This window comes from Podarcis vaucheri (assembly GCF_965113315.1).
Source record: "Podarcis vaucheri genome assembly, chromosome: 5".
Taxonomy (NCBI): Eukaryota; Metazoa; Chordata; class Lepidosauria; order Squamata; family Lacertidae; genus Podarcis; species Podarcis vaucheri.
Window position 1 is genome coordinate 26,514,249 of NC_138763.1, and position 20,720 is coordinate 26,534,968.

Here is a 20,720-nt window from a genome sequence, read left to right on the forward strand (position 1 = left end):
GGCCCCTTCCATAGCAACAGATCACTATTTTCTCTCTCTATCTCTCCCTCCCTCCCCCCTTCTGCTTACTTCTTTGACCATAATGAGGGATTCATTAACAAGCCTCCATGCTGATTCTTTGGCTCATAATCTTTTCCTCCCTCTCTCTCTCTCTCTCTCTCTCTCTCTCTGCTTCAGGTAATTCCTAACATTTTTACTTTTGAATATCTCCTTTTTTGAAGTGTTATATTTTAGTAAGGTCCCCCCCAATGGTGAGGCTGTCCAATGTAATTATTCTAAGGTCGTAGTTAACAAGAAGTTGAACCGTTGCACTTAAATCCTTAAAGCGAGATGGAGACCTGGAAAGAAGAGGCCTTTTACAAATAAAAAAGTCAATCTAATGGCCAGTTCTGTATCTGAGAAAACCCTCGTCTCGTCACTTCAGAATCTATCAGAATATAAGGCCTGTTCTATTTCCTCAGACACCATCGGTCTTAAAATCAGATTACAAATTACATAATTTTTGCCCTCTTAAGCAAGCACAATTTACAGTAAATTGTACAATGGAAAGCCTGACAGATCTTTAACTAAACTGTTGAGAATGTAATGCTGTAATTTGAAGGTTCCTTGGCTTTGTAAACATGCCTGTTATATCTCAGATTCGGGGGGGGGGGGAGAGCTGGCATCCTTCTAGATGTGCAAACACTATTTTCATGAATAAATATAATGTACTTACAGCACAGTTCCGTGCATGTTTACTGAGAAGTATGTTCCACAGAATTCCATGGTGTTTTACTTGGAAGCAAGTCCCACTACATTCAATGCGATTTTTAAAAAGTTAGTGCCACCAAGTATTAAAGGCTCTACGGCTAAGGATGGCATATTCTAGCATGCTACACACAACATTTGAAAGGGAGCTAAAGCACCAATCTCTTATTCCTTCCTTCCATCCATTCATCTCCTTCAAGCAGTTCAGAGCAGCATAAATGTTCCCCTCTTTCACCCTCACAACAGCCATGTGAGGTAGGTTAGGGTCACACCCAGTGAGCTTTGTGGCACAGCAGAGACTTAAGACTTGGGGTTCATCCACCTCCTTTCCTTCTCCCACCCTCATAACTTCTCTGACTCCCCTCCCTACTTTACTTAGCAAACAGGGACTTGCCGGTGCTGGCCCAATGAAATGCCTATGCAACAGCTAGTGGATGGGGCAGGTAAAATATAGGACACTAGGCAGGCTGTAGCATTGAGGCCCACCAAAAACAATCCAAAAGTCCACACAGAGACACTTACGGAGACAATGCCTGAAGAAATCTCATAAGCCAGAAGGCTGTCGAGAAGGATTTCCAGTGGACAGAGCGATGATCACTACCATGCATAGCTCTCATTGCTAGTTGGAAAAGACACTAATTTGTTCAAAATGGATTTAAACAACACACACACACACACATATATGTGGTTGTGCAATTTGGAAGTGAATTACAAAGGATTAAAAGAAAAGAAAAGAAAAACCAGAAGATCCATTATAATGAAATGACTGTATTAACTCACTTTACTCACTCGTCAGCCAGTGTTTATAGAAGATGATACAGTTATTTGAAAAACAGCTTTTAGTGCTGTATCTGTACCTGCTTTATGGAACATTTGTGTTGCAGAAAAATATCAATTACTCCATACACTGCAGCTGATAAGTGCTTTTATAGCTGCTCCCATTACTGAAACACAGTTAAAAGTTAAAAACTCATTCCCAGTCTAGCCCCAGTTTCAGCAAACAGGAACTCTGCTCTGCTTTTGAGGAAAGTTTGGGATATCTAAGAGTGTGATCCAACACACAAAGAGCCAGTTTCACCCATCCCTAGTCACAACTGACTTAAATCCTGTCCCGTTATTTCAATGGGATTAAAGCACGACTTAATTTCTCTGGATTAAGTTTGAAGCATTTTAGTTATCAAGTGTTATGTGTGTAGAATGGAACTTTGATCAACCACTCTTTCCCAAAGCTCCAGTATAACTTGTTTGTGGGCTACATTGTTAGCATGAAATTCTCCAGTGAAGATAAGCAAATAGAATACCACATTTGCTTTATCGCTACAAATGCGTCTCAGCTGGAATTATTTTCTAGATAGAGCAATGAAGTAGATCAGCCAAAAACATTCAAGAGGTTGGGGGCATCTTGCAGATAAGTTTATTTGAACCATAGAATTATAGTTGGAAGAGACCATAAGACTCACCTGGTCCAACCTCCTGCAACGCAGGACTTTGTTGCCCAATGTGGGGCTCAACTCTAGACCCTGATATTAAGAGTCTCATGCTCTACATGAGCTACATACTAGCATAATGCAGGAGGCTAATGATTGGAGCTCTTGATGTTTGTTTAAATAAATAAATAAATAAATAAATAAATAAATAAATAATTATACCTCGCCCATCTGGCTGGACTTCCCCAGCAACTCTGGGCGGCTTCCAACAAAATATTAAAATACAGTAACGCATCAAACATTAAAAGCTTCCCTAAACAGGGCTGCCTTCAGCTATCTTCTAAAAGTATGTTAGTTGTTGTTCACTTTGACATCTGGTGGGAGGGCGTTCCACAGGGCGGGTGCCACTACCAAGAAGGCCCTCTGCCTGGTCCCCTGTAACTTGGCTTCTCACAGCGAGGGAACCGCCAGAAGGCCCTCGGCACTGGACCTCAGTGTCCGGGTAGAATGATGGGGGTGGAGACACTCCTTCAGATAAAGCCCTTCCATGAAAAATCCTAGCAATGCAATCAGGGAAGTTTTTAATGTATGATATTTTAGTGTTTTTTTGGTTTCTATGGAAGCCGCCCAGAGTGGCTGGGGAAACCCAGCCAGATGGGCGGGGTACAAATAATAAATTATTATTATTATTATTATTATTATTATTATTAGTAAGTCTAACAAGTAGTAAGTTTCCATAAAGATCAAGAAAGCAGGTATAGGATTGCAGCCTGTACAACTTCAGTTTATGTGGATTAATTTACTCCCGTTCACATTTTGCCACTGACAATTAAGTCCTTTGCAATTTGTCACTTTTTAATCACAGTGACATGGACTATGAAACTATAGTTATTTAAATATTGAGATAGTGAATGACTAAAGGCAAATTACAAATGGAAATAATGAGTTTTAACAAATAATGAGTTTTAACAAATGATCAACCACAGATTACACATTAATTTGTGTTGATGAATAGTGAAGATGTGTAGGTTTATAATCACTTTCCTGTGAGATTTATTGAACAAAAGCAGCGTTTCTTCAATTAATCCTCATTCTTAGAAATGAATAAACTCTGTAAGTGCAGAAATTGCAGGGAATTATTTGCACACCCCAGTTTTAAGGCGAGGTATCTGGAATTCCCTTGTTTTCACAGGTTTTCAGGTTGGGTTGTACATTTGAAATCCATTCTTGCTTTTTCTGTTGTTGCTAGAGGGATCCTCAGATTTACTTACTGTATACCGTTTTACATTTTAACAGAAATATCTAAAAGTGGGTATATCAACTAGTCAACGTGTGGGCATCAGAAACAAAATTAGCCTTGGGCACACAGTGTTGGAGGCAGAGACAGCAGTATAACCCCACAAAGAACTGTCTTGTGCACAAGTAACACATGAAAAGGGCTTTACAGTTCTATATATAAAAACAGTTCCTGTCCTATGTGCAGGGGTCAGCAAACTTTTTCAGCAGGGGGCCGGTCCACTGCCCCTCAAACCTTGTGGGGGGCCAGACTATATTTTGGAAAAAAATATGAACGAATTCCTATGCCCCACAAATAACCCAGAGATGCATTTTAAATAAAAGCACACATTCTACTCATGTAAAAACACGCTGATTCCCGGACCGTCCAGATTTAGAAGGCGACTGGGTCGGATCTGGCCCCCGGGCCTTAGTTTGCCTACCCATGTATGTGAGCAACAGAGGATATACCTTAGAATCCTAGGAATTTTAGAAGCAGGTGAACAAGTACTGAAGGACTTCCTGGAGAAGTGGAAGTTTGAAAACCAAAGGAGTGTTAATGCTTTTCCCTTTTCCTGCTCCGTGGCTAAAAGCTCATTGTCATAATCTTTTATTACACCTGACTGGGCAATCGGTGAATCATTTGACCAATGATTCAGTCCAATTCCCTTTTCTCCTCTCAAGCAAATATGATGATTTATATACAACAGGAACCATGGATATGGACCTTTCCCTGCCTCACAACTCTATGCCTTCATGGCTAATTATGTTTCTTGCACTTAATACATGGGGGCATAGACAAAATCTGGAGGTACGGTATATTTTCCTGACTTGTTTTCTTCAATACCTTCCAGAACCATGAGGAGGCATTCTCTCTACAATTGCAGGATGGCTCATTTAGCATTGTCTGTGTCCTGCTCTCTCCTTTACCCAGCCAGTCGGGGCTACAGGATGGAACCATGCTTTCCAAACAACATATATTGTGTTTTGATATCCCGCTTTATCACTACCCGAAGGAGTCTGCATGTGGAGGAGCGGGGAATCAAACCCAGTTCACCAGATTACAAGTCCACCGCTCTTAACCACTACACCACACTGGCTCTCTCCAAACAACATATATTGTGATCCCTTTGCTGACCCTATTTAGCACACATCATCCCTGGGCAGCTCCTAGGAGCCTGGCAGGGCCCACTGATACTTGCCAAGGTCCCTCTTTAAATGTGTTTTTCTCATGCTTCAGCCAAGTGGCTGGGTTTGGGCTCTTAAATTTCTCACAATGCCCCAAAGGTGCAATATCAGGAGCATTGTGGGAAATGTAACAAGTTGGCTTCCTGACATCCAGCATGGATCAGAGCACTGTGGCTGTGAGCAGAACAGCCCAGCATGGATCACTTGCAAATGAGGGGGGTCCCCTGAGGAAATTTCGTTGGAGACTCACTCATACCTGCAGCCAGTTCTGCCTAGGCTCTTGCACCAGATAATCCTAGGCCCCATCTGCGTATCATGCCATTTTGAACAGTCATGACAATTCTCAGAGCAGCTGAACAATCAATTCCTCTTCCCAGGGAACTCTGGGAATTGTAGCTCCTTGAAGAAGAAGGAAGTCTTCTAAGAACTTTCAGCTTTTACAAATTACAGTCATACCTCATGATACGTCCGCTTCACGTTACGTTCTTTCAGGTTACGTCCCATGGCGACCTGGTAGTACCGGAAAGGGTTACTTCCGGGTTTTGCTGCTCACGCAGAAGCACAAAATGACATCATGCACATGCGCAGAAGCGGTGAATCACAACCCGCATGTGCGCAGATGCGCCGCTGCGGGTTGTGCTCTTTTCATGTTGCGAACGGGCCTCTAGAACAGATCCCGTTCGCAACCAGAGGTACCACTGTACAGTCTCCAGAATTCTTTATGGGGAATCTATGACTGTTAAGGTAGCATAAGAAAGCTTTAAATCTAAAGCACAGGTAAGGCCCACCCCAGCTTTTTCCAAGTTTCTCTCTAAGCTTTATATTTCACATGTAAAGGGACTAAATTGTGAAAGACCAGGATTGGTCTAACCACACTCCCATGATTTCACTAGACCAATATTAGCTAATCCCAACACTCATGCCAAACTCATGGCCAGCAACAGTTGGGCAACCCCAAACCACATGTAGCTTCAGAAAGGTCAGCAGCCTCGTCTTGTTTCCTTCGACAGGATGTGGAGGTTGTCCACCTGGAACATTACTGCCTCTGCCTTTGCACCTGCACTAGAGTACCTCAGACTAGTATCTGTCCTCCCTTGAGATGTGGTTGCTGCCCATATATCAACAAGGGGTAGGATCAGTGTGGTAGAGGACCTCACCTCTACAGCATGGGCACAGGTGGTGGATGCATCTAACATAGTGTCTTCACTTTTCAAAACATGCATATAGCTCTCTCCCCCCCCCCCAGCACTCTCATAGGTCCACAGTTTGGGAATCACTGCTGTTGTGCACACTTCTGCAATTTAGTCCCTGTCCACGGGCTCACAATCTAATACATATGATAGAAATGGATAAGAGGGTGAAGAAAACAACATGTCCCTCTTCAACACTAATCTAAGCAAATTATGGCAATGCCACTCTTCCTGAAAGGCAAGTGTTAAGTGTTATGCGAAGGAAAAATAACAAATGATCCCTGCTGCAGAAAATGCCAACAGCTAACTCCTAAATTCATCCCTTCGCTAGCATGACTATCTGCATGGACAAAGTGTTATGCTTGCCAGGGTTCTTGCTGTTCGTGTGATGATTTAGACAGGCACTCTGGCCTCATGGAATGCATGTTCTGAGGGAATGTAGAATTTAAAACAGAAAACTCTGAAAAGTTTTGCCAGTATGTTATAGTACACTGATGATTGGATGAACATACATCCCAGCTCACCAATGAAAGCATAAATTGGCCCAAAAATATGTCTTTGTTTTACAGCTTTCTATCCCATTTTTTGACCACAGAAATACTCCCATTACTTGGTTTTAATTGCCCATTGGAAAAATAATAATGCAGAGATTTGCCACACACTGTAGTTGGAATGATGAACTGAAGTGAGGGTGGGGCTGTAAAATGAATGGAATAAAAAGTAATTAATATAATGTATTGCAGAACTTGGGTGTGCTATCTAATTTTCATGAATAATCTGGGGAAATACAACTTTCCCTAAGATTTTCTTCATGGAAATTAGACCTTTACCCAAAAAGTTAATCCAGACTTCTTTGGACGTACTATTAACCTGTGCCGAATTCAATTAATGAGTGAGGTGAAAATATAGCAAAAAACCTAAATAAATCTGTACTGTGAATAAGTCACCAATGAAATTAACATTTGCCCACCTTTTTACATCAGAATGATCTTCACAACCAAGCTAATGCAACCCGTGAATGGTGATTGATTTTCTCTTGCTTTGTGTTTCCATAGAATTAAGTGGCAAGGTAATCCTGCTTGCCCTTTTAATTTGCAAACCTGGGAGATGTAAAGGGTGATCAGATGCAGAGAATAGGCTCCTGTGCGGTAAAGAGCAAGGAGTCGTTGCAGCTGACAAACTCTGGCATGATTCGCTTCTGTACACATCACACTGGAATTGTTAAATCGCAATCTGAATCTTGACTGAGTAAACAATCCCTTAACATGCTTTCGAAATAATTGCTCACTGAAAATCTATGTTCTCATGGCACTTTCCAGTGCTATAAATTCAGTAACTCCAAAGCCACAGAGACAATTGCTTGATGTTTTTACACAATGATATAAAAAGATTGCCCTAGCTGTATCTCCAAGAGCTGCTCTAAGAGCCACTGGAGACCAAAGAATAAGATTTGCTGTGTTTAAGAGTGGCCCTGAAGAAGATGCTAATTGGAGATGCCTTGAATCTAATATAATAATAATAATAATAATAATAATAATAATAATAATAATAATAATCACACTTCTGCCTACCCAGAGATTTTCTCTCCATTTCCTATACTGGCGCTTTCTGACTTTCTCTTTCCTCTTCCTCCTCCATTTAAAGCCCTATAAGGATTGGGACCTGGATATCCAAAAGTCCTTCAACTCACACAAAAAACCATCTGCATCAGTGTTAGAAACTCAGACGTATAAGCTAGGTGCCAAATGCTAGGTAAACCAAGGTTACAGTCATCAAAATGGAATGCCTAGCTGCCATTTTGGGGCAAGACTAATGTAATATTTTTCAAACAACGGACTGACTGCGATTGATTCTCAGTTAAACATCTGGCTAGTTCAGATGACAACCTTGAGCTGGGTTAAGAGCTTTGAGAACTTAAAGAAGAAAAGCCACTTGATTAAGTGAAGACAAGCTACAACAATTAACTGTAACGTTGTTCACTGCTCCTGCTCAGGCAGCCCAGAAAAAGCATTTTGATTCCTGAAATCCATCCCAATTGTGCAGATAAAGTATAACTGATAGAATTCTACAGGATGGGGTATTAGCGTGTGAAACTAATGATCCCCAGGCAAGCACCTCCATATGGCGGTGATGTCAGGTAACATCCTTGCACCCTGGCATCTTCACTTGGTCTCAAGTAGTCAATGGCCAGGTGCAAAATGCACCTGGCAACTGGTTAATTTCGAACCCTGGTTCCCGGTTATTCCTTTCCAGCCGTGAATGGAAGTTACAAACACCAGATGTGATAGGATGGTCCCATTCACTTGTCAAAGTGGTTTGCAGAGGTTTGGCCACTTCTGGATCTGGCTTGGGGGCCAGATCCACTTGTCCACCCTGCAATACCGTAAATGCACTTGCCACATGCCCCCAGTGCTATGGCCTAATCCAGGCATGTCCAAAGTCTGTTTTTGGGGGCCCAATCTGGCCCCTGTGGCAGTTCATTTCCTGGGGTAAAATCCTTAAAAAATCTCAACAACTTCAATACTAAAAGAAGCTCAACATCTCCAACTCTAAAATCAGCTCAACAACTTCAATCCTTAAAAAAAAAAAGGTCAGCAACTTTGGTCGAGCCTTTGGTCAGCCCCCACAGCTCTTCACTTCCTCAAATCTGGCCCTCTTTGAAAAAAGTTTGGACACCACTGGATCCATTGGGCTGTCATAAATTCCACCAATGCCAACAGGATTTTTGGCAAGATCGAACACAGAATGTGGGACACTCTTCCAAGACAAGCCACACTGATTATTGCTTGACTTTTATACACCAGCGTGTATTATCAGGGATCACCTTCATTTCAGGTAGTTGGATTTCTTAAAGTGGAAAGGAAAATGTGTCAGCTGTTTATTCAAATCCCCAACCTTCTGAAAAGACTCTCTCCCTTTCAGTAAAGGCGCTCAGGAGGTACATAATGGTCTTAGTGCTATGGGTGGTAATCGGACATCATTCAAACTTTGTGAAGATGTGCTATTAGAATGCTAATTCCTGTCTCCTGTTAAAAACCACCCCAGAACAATTCATTAATGATTTTAATTTTGTGTTTAGGAACAATAATCTTGCAGAAATTCTGGTTATTAAAATATGCAGGAAGGACAGGATATAAGATAGATAAAAGAAAATATGAAATATGTGTGCAATCAAATGTATCTTGGGAATGTTCCCCCTCCACACAATTTGGGGATTTCAGGATCCAAAGACTAAGGCTGGAATCCTGCACATGTTAATTAGGGAGCAGGCCCCAAAAAACTGCATGGGCTTTACTTTTCAGGAAACCTGCTGAAGGATTAGGCTGAGCACCAGGACACTAGCAAGCTTCCAAGTTGCACAGAACCCTTCTTCTTCCAGAAAGAATTCCTGCCTGAAGACCTTATGTCAGCTAAACAGCTGGTTTCATACGAAATAAAATACTATACAAATAAAATACAAACAATAAAGGAACATACTAGGTCAGACTATTTGTCCATCTCATGCCACATTCACACGGTACATTTAGAGCACTCTGACACCACTTTAAACAGTCATGGTTTCCCTCTAAGAATTCTGGGAGCTGTGGTTTGTTAAGGGTGCTGAGAGTTGTTAGGAGAGCCCTAGAGCTACAATTTTCAGAGTGGCTCAACAATCAATCCCTATTCACAAGGTGAACGTGGCCTGAGTCCAGTATTATCTGTGGAAGTAGCAGAAAGTTGTACGAATAGCAGCAGCTCTCCAAGGGGTCAGGTAGAGGCCTTTCCCCATCTCTTGCTACCTGGTCCTTGTAAATGGAGATGCCAGAGATTAACCTGGGACCTTCTGTGTGCTCCAATACGGAATTACAGTCTTTTCCCCAAAACATGGCTGTCCCAATATTAGCAAGTTGGAATTTGACATTACAGAACATCCTAAGCAACAGATACAATGCCAACTGGTGAGTTTGGGCTCGTGTGGGGATATATAGTGTCCTTGTCAAAGATTCACTAAATGTGAAGATTAAAAATATGGGGAGGTAGGGGAGATGCAGCAGGGGTGTGTGCGCGCCATCATTCTCCTCGCTCACCATTTGTTGGAGGGCAAACTTCTGGAGCAAGAAGTCTCCCCATGAGTTTTGGAATCGTGGTTTTCCAGGGTTCTAAAATGTGCAGGGAGCCAACAGCAGCACAGGAACTGTCACTCACTCTCCAACTGTCACTCACTCTCCAACAATAGTGACACAGGGGGAGGAGGGAAGCTGGCACATTTGTTCCCCTCTGCCCCCCCAATTGTGCATTGACTCTACAGTTTTAGAGATTGCCTGAAGAGGGATTAAGACACAGTCCTGCCTCTCTACGTAATGACAGAGCTGGATGGAATAGTTTCTTCTATTTAACCTAGCATTGTCTACTAGGACTGACAGCAGCATGTAGACAGATATCATTCCCACCATCTGCCAGGGAATGAATCTGGGACCTTTGTAGCTTCACTACCACTAAGTTATGGTCCTTCCACATAAAGCAGGGGGCTGGGAAGGGAATGTGGCCATCCAGCCCGCTCTCTTTGACCCCCCAGGCCACACCCTTCCTCACCAGTCCTCCTCTGTGCCCTCTTCCAAATAAGTTTATCTGGCTGGAATGCGTCCACGAATTTTCAGGATTCCTCTTGCCTGCTTGGAAGGAGCCGTGCCTGTACGTCCTCTTACTGCTAACATATGGGTCCCAGAAGGTTTTCTGCAAGGGATCGCAACCCAGGCTGAAAAGGGACCCCCCCACCCCTGCCATAAAGAGATAGTGTCCCTCAGAACAGCTGCATTGGTGGAGAAAGGGCATCTGGGCACACAGATAACTTGTGAAAAGGCATCATCCATTAAGCAACTGCAGGTGAGATGGAGGGAACGGGGCTCAGGGTCACTGGACTAATGCTAAAGGGCCTTTTGTCCCCGAGCCCAACCTCCTTCCTGTCCCCACCTCATGGTAGCTTGGGAGGTGAAGAAAGGACTCAGCCTTCCTTTGCTTCTCTGCCAACTGTGGTGGGATAAGGGAATGAGTTGCTTCTGGTGTAGGCTGTGCTCCCACTCAAGCACGACTCTTCTCCCACCCCTTGGGCCACGCCTGAGAATTGCATGTGACCAGCTTTGGTATTCTCTCCCCCAGCACCAGATTTGAAGTTTTGGTGGGTCTCCAAGTGTATGAAGTCTCCGCCATTGCCCTCACCTGATACATCACCCCTTCCCCATTTCAGCCCTTTTGATGTCCACACACATTCCACTTTACACACTTAAAGAGGGATCGACATCTTGCCTGTGACATTTTCAGAATTCTAAAATGATCTCTGCATGATTATTGTTATTTGCAGGCATTTCCCTTAACCTTGCCTTAAAAATAAAATGTCAGCTTCTTGTTGGAGCGTCACAGCTCCATCCGAAAGGTCATGGGACATATTCTGCTGCCAACTGTACTGGTGGTGCAACACTATTAATTTCGGATTAAGGGCAGAGGTATAAAGGAATGGCATTTGATCTTTGGTGCATATTTATTTGCACGTATCACACAGCACACAGTGTTTATATTGAAGCTACTTGACACATACCAGAGACCATCCTGTTGTATTACTCAGGCTTCACAACAACTTCACAACGACTGACAACTGGTCCTTGCTTTGCAGTTCACTGTTTGCATGGTCAGGTAATGTCTGAAATGTGGGTAATGTCTGAAATATGGAGTTGCCATGCAAACTCTCTGTGGTCCCGGATGTTCCCTGTGCAACATAGTAGAAACCTGACCTGCTGCAACAGTAACCATTGCTACCAGATGGACATAAGAACAAACTTTGACTTAATGTGCTCTGAGGTTTTGTATGCTTGTTTACTGAGGATACAGACTTTGTACCAAGTTGCTGATGATGCACAGGGTTATGGCTACGATCCTATGCAAACGCACCAGGGATTAAAGCCCTAGTGAATACAATGGGGCATTCAACTTCCAAGCCAACATGCCTAGGATTGCACCGTAAGTATGATTAAACTCTGACCCTTGCACGGATGCCAACAAAATTCATTCTGTAAGGAAGCAGGAATCTAACAGAAACAGAGGGGCAATTTAGAGTCAATATAAACCTAGTAGGAACATTATTTTGAAAGTTGTGGAAAATAGGACAGGTCTTGCCAGTTCAGTTTGTTCCCCTTAACTGATTTGTCAAGTCAAAGTTATGGCTTGACTTGGCCTCTAGTAGTTGCTAGCAATAAATTGGGAAGTTGCTAGAAATAAGCTGGAAAGTTGTCGGCTTGTGGTAGGTCTGTCGCTGATTCTGTTAAATGGTGCCTTAGACCTGTTGACAAGAAATATGAGATGATTCACATGACAGGACTTGTGAGTGCACAAGCCCTCTATCTTCTGCAAGCAGATAAATCTGTGGCATCGTTTCAAAGAGGTGTCCTTGGAACAAGCAATCGGTCTTCCTTGTGGACTCTGGTTGTTAAAACTATTGCTTTTAGCAGTAATTAAGGGAGTTGCACTTTCAGCACAGTGTAAACAAGGCATTCCTTCCACATGCACACTCTGTTAGAAGAGTTTGGAAAACCACAGATACACTTTCATTGCTCTTTTGATGAAGCATGGAACAAGCTGAGTATCTGAGGCAAAGCATGATGTGATAGCAATAAACTTTCCAAAGAATAATGCCTGATCCTAGCAATGGTTAAGTATCTTTAAATGCCATTGACTTCGATGACTGAGTGGAAGAGAGTAGGGTTAAGTATGTGCTTAACTATATGCATATAAAAGAGGGCTTAGTTTTGTGCCTATACTCAAATATGCTTTTGCATGCATACAAAAATCACAGGATTGCCAGTTATTCTCAAAAAAGCATTAAAGAAAAGAAAAGGTCCTGTTCTATAGCTCTACACACCCACACACACCCATCCTTGAGTCCCACGTATTTCCTTAGGGCTTGTGAGATTTAGAAATCACGTCGTTGGAGTCTATGCCAGAAAACTTTCAGCTCTCTCATGTAAAATGGGAAGCAAGAGGGAAAAGCCTTTCTCAGAAGGAAAGGGGTGGTGGAGGAAACTTTCCCTCCAGGGACGGTGATAACAAATAATGATAATAAATACAACCAAGGCAGCAGTTTGCATGTGGGCAAGGAGGAAGAAAAACCAAATTTCAGGAGTTGGTAGGGCAGGAGGGGAAAGGGAACAGTACAGAGACGCGTGGAAGGAGGAGGAAACTTACAAGGCGAGAGGAGAAACTTGCAAGGCTTGGCAGGATGCGCTGGAAGCGGCTGTGCAACTGCGGATTTCTCCCTCTCTTCTCTCTCGGTCTCTTCTCTGTCTCTCGGCCGGGCTGGGTAGCTCGGCATCCACGAACCTCCACCCTGGGGAAGCCACGCGCGTCTCACCTTCCTGGGTGTGTTGCAGCTACTATTGCTGCTGCTGCTGCGAGAAGGCGGCGGCGGCAGCAGCAGCCTCAGTCCCTTGGGTGGCTGCGCGCAGGACTGTCCTAAGGCTTGGATCCGTTTGGCTTCGCCCCCCTGGATTTATAGCCAGGGCGGCTGCTCGTTGCGCGGCTGCGTTCCCCTCCAGCTCACACTCCACCCGCCCCGCTCCCTCCTGGGAGAGCCCCTAGTTCTGGGCCTCGCTTCTCCCCCCGCCCCACTTCCCCTCCCAGCACGTGAATGAATCAGCCTCGGCTCAGACCCGCTTCCTCGCCGCCCCCTCCCCGTCCAGCGCAGCCCAGCAGCGCCGCTAATGAAATCGCTGTCGACGGACACGCCTCCGCCCGTTCCGCTTGTTAACGCCGCCCGAGGCTCCCGCTTCCTGTCCCTACCGCTGCGGGGAAGGGGGTCGATCTGTTTCAGGTGCGCTTTGGATCCCCCACCGCGTTTAGGTCAGGGGACAGCTTGTTCTCCATAACTTATTAGAGGGGAGGGGGAGAGCGACCAGTGAAGAAAGACAGACCCGGAAAGTGCCGTTTGCAAAGTTGAAAAATCCTGCGTATTTGTTTCCCACTCGTGTTTGTGTTTCTACCACCCCAGTTGCGAGGAAGGCAGGATGCTGGCGTCGGGGTGCTCGGAGTGAAACGCACAGATTTGTAGAAACTGCAGGGAAAGAGCGCAGAAAGAGAAAGTTGCTCACATCTTAAGCTGAGTCCAGCACACGCTATGCTGAGCATCCCACGAGAATCCCGTGGTTTTTGAGGCTCAGGCAGACCCGCCTGACGTAGTAGGGTCTGGGCACTCCATGTGGGTTGTGATCTGCCCTAGTATTTCGCGGACACCGCCACCCACCCCGCTCCGGCAGCCTCTGAAGCCCTCCCAACAATGGGTTTGGGCTGGGGAATCACGCATCGACGTAGCCTTCATCTGTAGAGGACGCCGATTGGGCGGACAGGCGGGAATCTACGCGGTGCCGAATGTCTGCATAAGGTTATAGGAGTGCATAGCACCCAACCCCATCACAGGCCTGCTTGCAAGTGTATAAGCCGTGGCTGTGCACAACAACCCATCATAGGTAACGGTGGGTATATGGTTAGCATTAAAACAAAATACAGTGGTACCTCTGGTTGCGAACGGGATCCATTCCAGAGTCCTGTTCACAACATGAACATGAACGAAGTGTGTGGGTTGCGATTCGCCGCTTCTGCGCATGCGCATGACGTCATTTTGAGTGCGCATGCACGAGCAGCGAAACCCGGAAGTAAACCTTTCCAGTACTTCTGGGTCGCCGCGGGATGCAAGCTGAAAAGACGTAACCTGAACTGAACGTAACATGAGGTATGACTGTACAGATAAGGGATCTTTAATCGACACCTACATTATTTATCAAATTATGCTGGCGGTGATAGTGATGGCTATATGCTATCAAGCCAATACAAGTACACTTCTTCAGTTTGCTGTTGATGCTGAAACTAGGGTGACATATGTTTTTCAGCAGCTGTTCATGTATATTCAATGGGGAGTAGTCTGGCAGCATGTGTTCGCACATCTGTTTGCTAAGTCAGAAATTGAAATGCACTTTAGAACTTCTTCCAAGGAGACTTATAGGTCTTCCTCCCCAGCAGTAAAAAAGCCAACTTGGAGACACAAATATAGGTACTATATAGGTCTTGGAAAGTTCTTAAGCTACAGATCTTGAGCTTCTCTGTCTAGCAGTGAAGCCCTGGACACCTTGGTGTTCTCGAAAGCTGGAATATATCTTTGCCCAAGATGAATTTTCTCCAAGCAGCGATGCAGAGTCAACAGTGACTGATGTGCACACACCCAACACTTCTGTGTAACACGATGCTGATGTAATATTGTTCATTTAACAATGAAGGGGGCGGGAATCCTAATTCCACCAGAGTTATGTTGTGAGATCTGCATAGAAAAGACCCTTTTGTTTAAATGTGTCAATGCTGTAAGCTCTGTTCTTCCATGATTAACGAGCTGGGCATAGAACAAATTTGTATTTATTAACGCAGAACTGTTTATCCAGAGCTGCAGTCAGATTTGGTTGAACTTCTTATTAGAGATATCACTGGAATGAGAAATGAATGCCAAGATTCTTTTTCTTTACAGCCTCTTTGCGTGCTCAGCACTTTCTTACGAAAGGCATGCTTGCTGCATGTAGGAGGGGAGGGGAAGGGGAAGGCAGAGTCACAAATCTCACGTCTGCTGCAAAGTCTCTCTGTCATCAACCTGAGTGGGAGCAGTACCTAGGCGTTGCTATACAGGTTTTCAGACACATACAGAGCTTGGACCAGCCTTCACTGTGCCCCACCAGTCAGAATTCTTGGTCCCTCTGGTGCCTTTAGTGCCACATCACATCGCTGCCCTGTTATGGTGACTTCTCCCTCACTTCTGATAGAGTCACACTTCTCTGAATTTTGCCATACAGTTCTCCAGCCAATAAGATGAGACTGAAGAGACCAATACAGTGGTATCTTGGTTCTCAAATGCCTCGGTACTCAAACAACTTGGAACCCAAACACTGCAAACCTGGAAGTAAGTGTCCCGGTTTGCGAACTTTGTTTTCAGAAGCCTAACGTGCTCCGATTTGAGTGTTGCGCTTCTGTTTTGAGCGTTATGCTTCCAATTTGAGTGCCACACTTCCGTTTTGAGTATTACGCTGAGGTCTGTCTGTTTTTGCTATTTATTTTGCATTTTTGTTTTTGAGCCTCTTTTTTGTTTTATGTGACTGTGTCGAACCCAGTTCAGCTACTAATTGATTGATTGTGTGACTGCAGTACATTGTTTATTTTATGGATCAATGGTTTCGTTAGATAGTAAAATTCATGTTAAATTGCTGTTTTAGGGGTTGTTTTTAAAAGTCTGGAATGGATTAATCCATTTTGCATTACTTTCTATGGGAAAGCATGCCTTGGTTTTGGAATTCTTTGGTTTTGGAACGGACTTCCGGAACAGATAAAGTTTGAGAACCAAGGTACCACTGTGGTGGGGCCAATGGTCAAGAAGACAGTTTCTGCATGTGCTGTAGAGGGAAGTGAGGGGCAGATGCAGCTCATCCATCTTGGAAGGAAGCCCATCAAAGAGAAGGAAAATAATAATAATAATAATAATAATAATAATAATAATAATAATAATAATAATAATTTATTATTTGTAGCCCGCCCATCTGGCTGGGTTTCCCCAGCCACTCTGGGCGGCTTCCACAGAAACCAAAAATACACTAAAATATCACACATTAAAAACTTCCCTGAACAGGGCTGCCTTAAGATGTCTTCTGAATGTTGGGTAGTTGTTTATCGCTTTGACATCGGATGGGAGGGCGTTCCACGGGGCGGGCGCCACTACCGAGAAGGCGCTCTGCCTGGTTCCCTGTAACTTGGCTTCTTGCAATGAGGGAACCGCCAGAAGGCCCTCGGCGCTGGACCTCAACGTCCGGGCAGAATGATGGGGGTGGAGACGCTCCTTCAGGTATACTGGGCCGAGGCCGTTTAGGGCTTTAAAGGTCAACAGCAGCACTTTGAATTGTGCTCGGAAACGTACTGGGAGCCAATGCAGGTCTTTCAAGACCGGTGTCATGTGGTCTCGGCAGCCGCCCCCAGTCACCAGTCTAGCTGCCACATTCTGGATTAGTTGTAGTTTCCGGGTCACCTTCAAAGGTAGCCCCACATAGAGCGCATTGCAGTAGTCCAAGCGGGAGATAACTAGAGCATGCACCACTCTGGCGAGACAGTCTGCGGGCAGGTAGGGTCTCAGTCTGCGTACCAGGTGGAGTTGGTAGACAGCTGCCCTGGATACAGAATTGACCTGCGCCTCCATGGACAGCTGTGAGTCCAAAATGACTCCCAGGCTGCGCACCTGGTCCTTCAGGGGCACAGTTGACCCATTCAGGACCAGGGAGTCCTCCACACCAGCCCTCCCCCTGTCCCCCCAAAACAGTACTTCTCTCTTGTCAGGATTCAACCTCAATCCATTAGCCGCCATCCATCCTCCAACCGCCTCCAGGCACTCACACAGGACCTTCACCGCCTTCACTGGTTCTGATTTGAAAGAGAGGTAGAGCTGGGTATCATCTGCATATTGATGGACACCCAGTCCAAACCCCCTGATGATCTCTCCCAGCGGCTTCATATAGATGTTAAAAAGCATGGGGGAGAGGACAGAACCCTGAGGCACCCCACAAGTGAGGGCCCAGGGGTCTGAACACTCATCCCCCCCACTTTCTGAACACGGCCCAGGAGGAAGGAGCGAAACCACTGTATAACAGTGCCCCCAGCTCCCAGCCCCTCTAGACACTCCAGAAGGATGTTATGGTTGATTGTATCAAAGGCCGCTGAGAGATCCAGCAGAACTAGGAAACAGCTCTCACCTTTGTCCCTAGCTCGCCGGAGATCATCAACCAGCGCGACCAAGGCAGTTTCAGTCCCATGATGAGGCCTGAATCCCGATTGGAAGGGATCCAAATGGTCTGCATCCTCCAGGCGTGCCTGGAGTTGTTCCGCAACCACTTGTTCAATCACCTTGCCCAAGAATTGAAGATTTGAGACTGGGTGATAGTTGGCCATACTTTTTTTAAGAAGCGGTTTAATGACCGCCTCTTTCAGCGGATCTGGGAATGTTCCCTCACAGAGGGAAGCATTCACCATCCCGCAGAGCCCATCGCCCAGCCCTTCCCGGCTTGCTTTTATTAGCCAATTTATTAACTCTGAACATAACCTTCTGAAATATAATTGGAGTCCTGTAGTGATTTCATGCTCTTTATTGCAGCTTGTAAAACTTGGCTTGCCCCTCAAACCTCAGGCTTTTATATACATTATTTACACAATGAGTCCCGTCTGATTGGCTGATTCTCCTTCCCTCCTGGAGCCTGATTGGTCTTTTCCTGCAGGCCAATGAGTTGTTGCATTCCACGATCCTACCAGCCTAATAGGCTGATTAACTTCCTCCTGGAGCCTGATTGGTCTTTTCCTGCAGGCCAATGAGTTGTTGCATTCCACGATCCTACCAGCCTAATAGGCTGATTAACTTCCTCCTGGAGCCTGATTGGTCTTTTCCTGCAAGCCAATCGGTTGTTGCATTCTAGGATCCTACTTGCCTATTGTTCTAGGATCCAAGCTTAGTACATAACAACTTCTGTTGCCTTGTAAACAGTTTATCTTCAGGAGAAGAAAAGGTTTATCTTCAGGAGAAGAAAAGGCTAAGGAGTAAACCCTACAGAAATCGGGAGTGGGGTCCCTAAGACATTTGGCTAGTGCCTTGTATGCCTCCTACAGCAACTCCTGAAGCCAAGCTGGTACCAAACATATTGCTCTGTTTTCTTTTGGACTATGTTGGTAATGCCAAGAAGGAGGATCTTGTCACCTGGGTAGCGTAGCCCAGGACCTCCATACACACAGCCCTGGCTTGTGCCTCAGGGAGGTCACTTCAGTACTGCTAATGCAGCAATTTGACTTCACCCCTGGAAACACACTCCATTGTCTTTCGAGACAGATGGATATCAACAATCTTCAGCCAAGTAATGTGTCCAAAATGCTTATACGTGGGTAAAGCATACATAAAAATGTGTACAGTGAAAATGACATACAAAAATATTTCAGAAAACTGATTCCCAAAAATGACTATATTGGGCACAATCACATACATAAATGTGTATATTAAGAGAATCGGACCCTAAAATGCTGAGAACTTAACAAAATGCAAACTGATGTGGAAATATGGAAAACTGGATTTAAAATGAAATTTTACCCTTCAATAGGCTTGGGGAGATGGGTTGTAACCCTCTACCCTTGGGAAGCAAGAGGATGGTTTTTCAGTTCTGGCTTTGGATTACACGACCTAACCTGAATTTGGCATATTTTAATATTCTGTGTGCTAAGCACTTGTAAGTCCAGCTGATCTGAATAGGAGAAAACTATACATGTACTTAGGGACGTTGGTGGCACTGTGGGTTAAACCACAGAGCCTAGGACTTGCCGATCAGAAGGTTGGCGGTTTGAATCCCTGTGACGGGGTGAGCTCCCATTGCTCGGTCCCTGCTCCTGCCAACCTAGCAGTTCGAAAGCACGTCAAAGTGCAAGTAGATAAATATGTACCGCTCCGGTGGGAAGGTAAACGGTGTTTCCGTGTGCTGCTCTGGTTCACCAGAAGCGGCTTAGTCATGCTGGCCACATGACCCGGAAGCTGTACGCCCGGCTCCCTCGACCAGTAAAGCGAGATGAGCACCGCAACCCCAGAGTCGGCCACGACTGGACCTAATGGTCAGGGGTCCCCTTTACCTTTATACATGTACTTAATTCTCCCACTGAAATCAATTAGACTTTTTTAAAGTGATTGGTTTTGGGGGACTAGATGCAAAATGGAATAGAACTACTGCACCTTGAATAGTTGTATAGAAGAGGGTATTTCAGCAAACATGTTACTCCTGTTCAAATTCTCTCTTCTATAAAACTATTCAAGATGAAGGAGCCCACCCTAGAGAGCAGCTGGGCAACGTCACTGGAACCTGTTCTATATTTATATTATCTGGTCTTGTTCAAGTACACTTTTGTTGTTTTCAATTAATTAATATGTTCTCTTGCATCTTCTTCCACACCAATTTTCTACTTATTGCTTGGAGTATTTTTCCCAGTATTGCTATTAACCCAACTTGCCGATAATTTCTCCAACCTTTATTTTAGCACATCTTGAGGATGGGGATGATTGCCGTAATTGTTTCCTTGTACCTCACTGTGGTTGGTCTGGTTCACTCTGTTGTTTTTCTATTGAGTCTGAATTAAATAGGACATCCATCATTTGCAAACAATAGTGGGCTAAATTAATCCCGGATGAAACTCTACTGGAGCAAATGAAGTTGCTGCCATTCTACCTTTGCTCTGCTCTGCTTTGCCAATCAAACAGCTTGTTGGAATAGTGCCAGTGCTTTTTTCTCTCCTAAAAAAAATGTTTAGGGGTACTCTCATTTTGACTCAAGAAAATCACCATTTTGTAGTTCAGATAAGGAAAAATAAATACAGTACAGTGGTACCTCGGATTAAGTACTTAATTTGTTCCGGAGGTGCATTCTTAACCTGAATCTGTTCTTAACCTGAAGCACCACTTTAGCTAATGGGGCCTCCTGCTGTTGCTGCGCTGCCGGAGGATGATTTCTGTTCCCATCCTGAAGCAAAGTTCTTAACTTGAGGTACTATTTCTGGGATAGCGGAGTCTGTAACCTGAAGCGTATGTAACCTGAAGTGTATGTAACCCGAGGTACCACTGTAGATGGACAAAAGTACAAAGATTCACAAAATGTTTAGGGGTATGCGTCCCCCCAGAAAAAAGCACTGAATAGTGCTAATCATAAACACAGATTTCCAGCAATGAACTTCCAATTTCCTTTTAAATTATCCCACATAGTCTCTAATATAAACAATAACCAGCAATGTATAGTAAAGTTCTTCTTACAAACATGTCAGTTAGCAAGGTATGAGA

At 44.5% G+C, this 20,720-nt stretch overlaps 1 protein-coding gene and 1 long non-coding RNA gene across 3 annotated transcripts in view; one reads left to right on the top strand and one right to left on the bottom strand.

The window, feature by feature from the left end:
* AGTR1 (angiotensin II receptor type 1) overlaps positions 1–13,429 on the bottom strand; it is a 53,468-nt gene extending 40,039 nt beyond the window's left edge. Inside the window, exon 1 of the mRNA XM_082224563.1 lies at positions 13,040–13,429. The gene's annotated coding sequence lies outside the window, so the exon portion shown is untranslated. The remainder of the gene's footprint in view (positions 1–13,039) is intronic.
* Positions 13,430–13,496: 67 nt separating this feature from the next.
* The window catches only part of LOC309533387, a 40,980-nt gene continuing 33,756 nt past the window's right edge, over positions 13,497–20,720 (top strand). Inside the window, exons 1-2 of one of the 2 annotated variants that reach the window (XR_014220198.1) lie at positions 13,497–13,664; positions 15,682–15,788. This is a non-coding gene — a long non-coding RNA (uncharacterized lncRNA). Of the gene's footprint in view, positions 13,694–15,681; positions 15,789–20,720 lie in introns of both variants that reach the window. The other variant, XR_014220199.1, reaches the window with a different exon arrangement.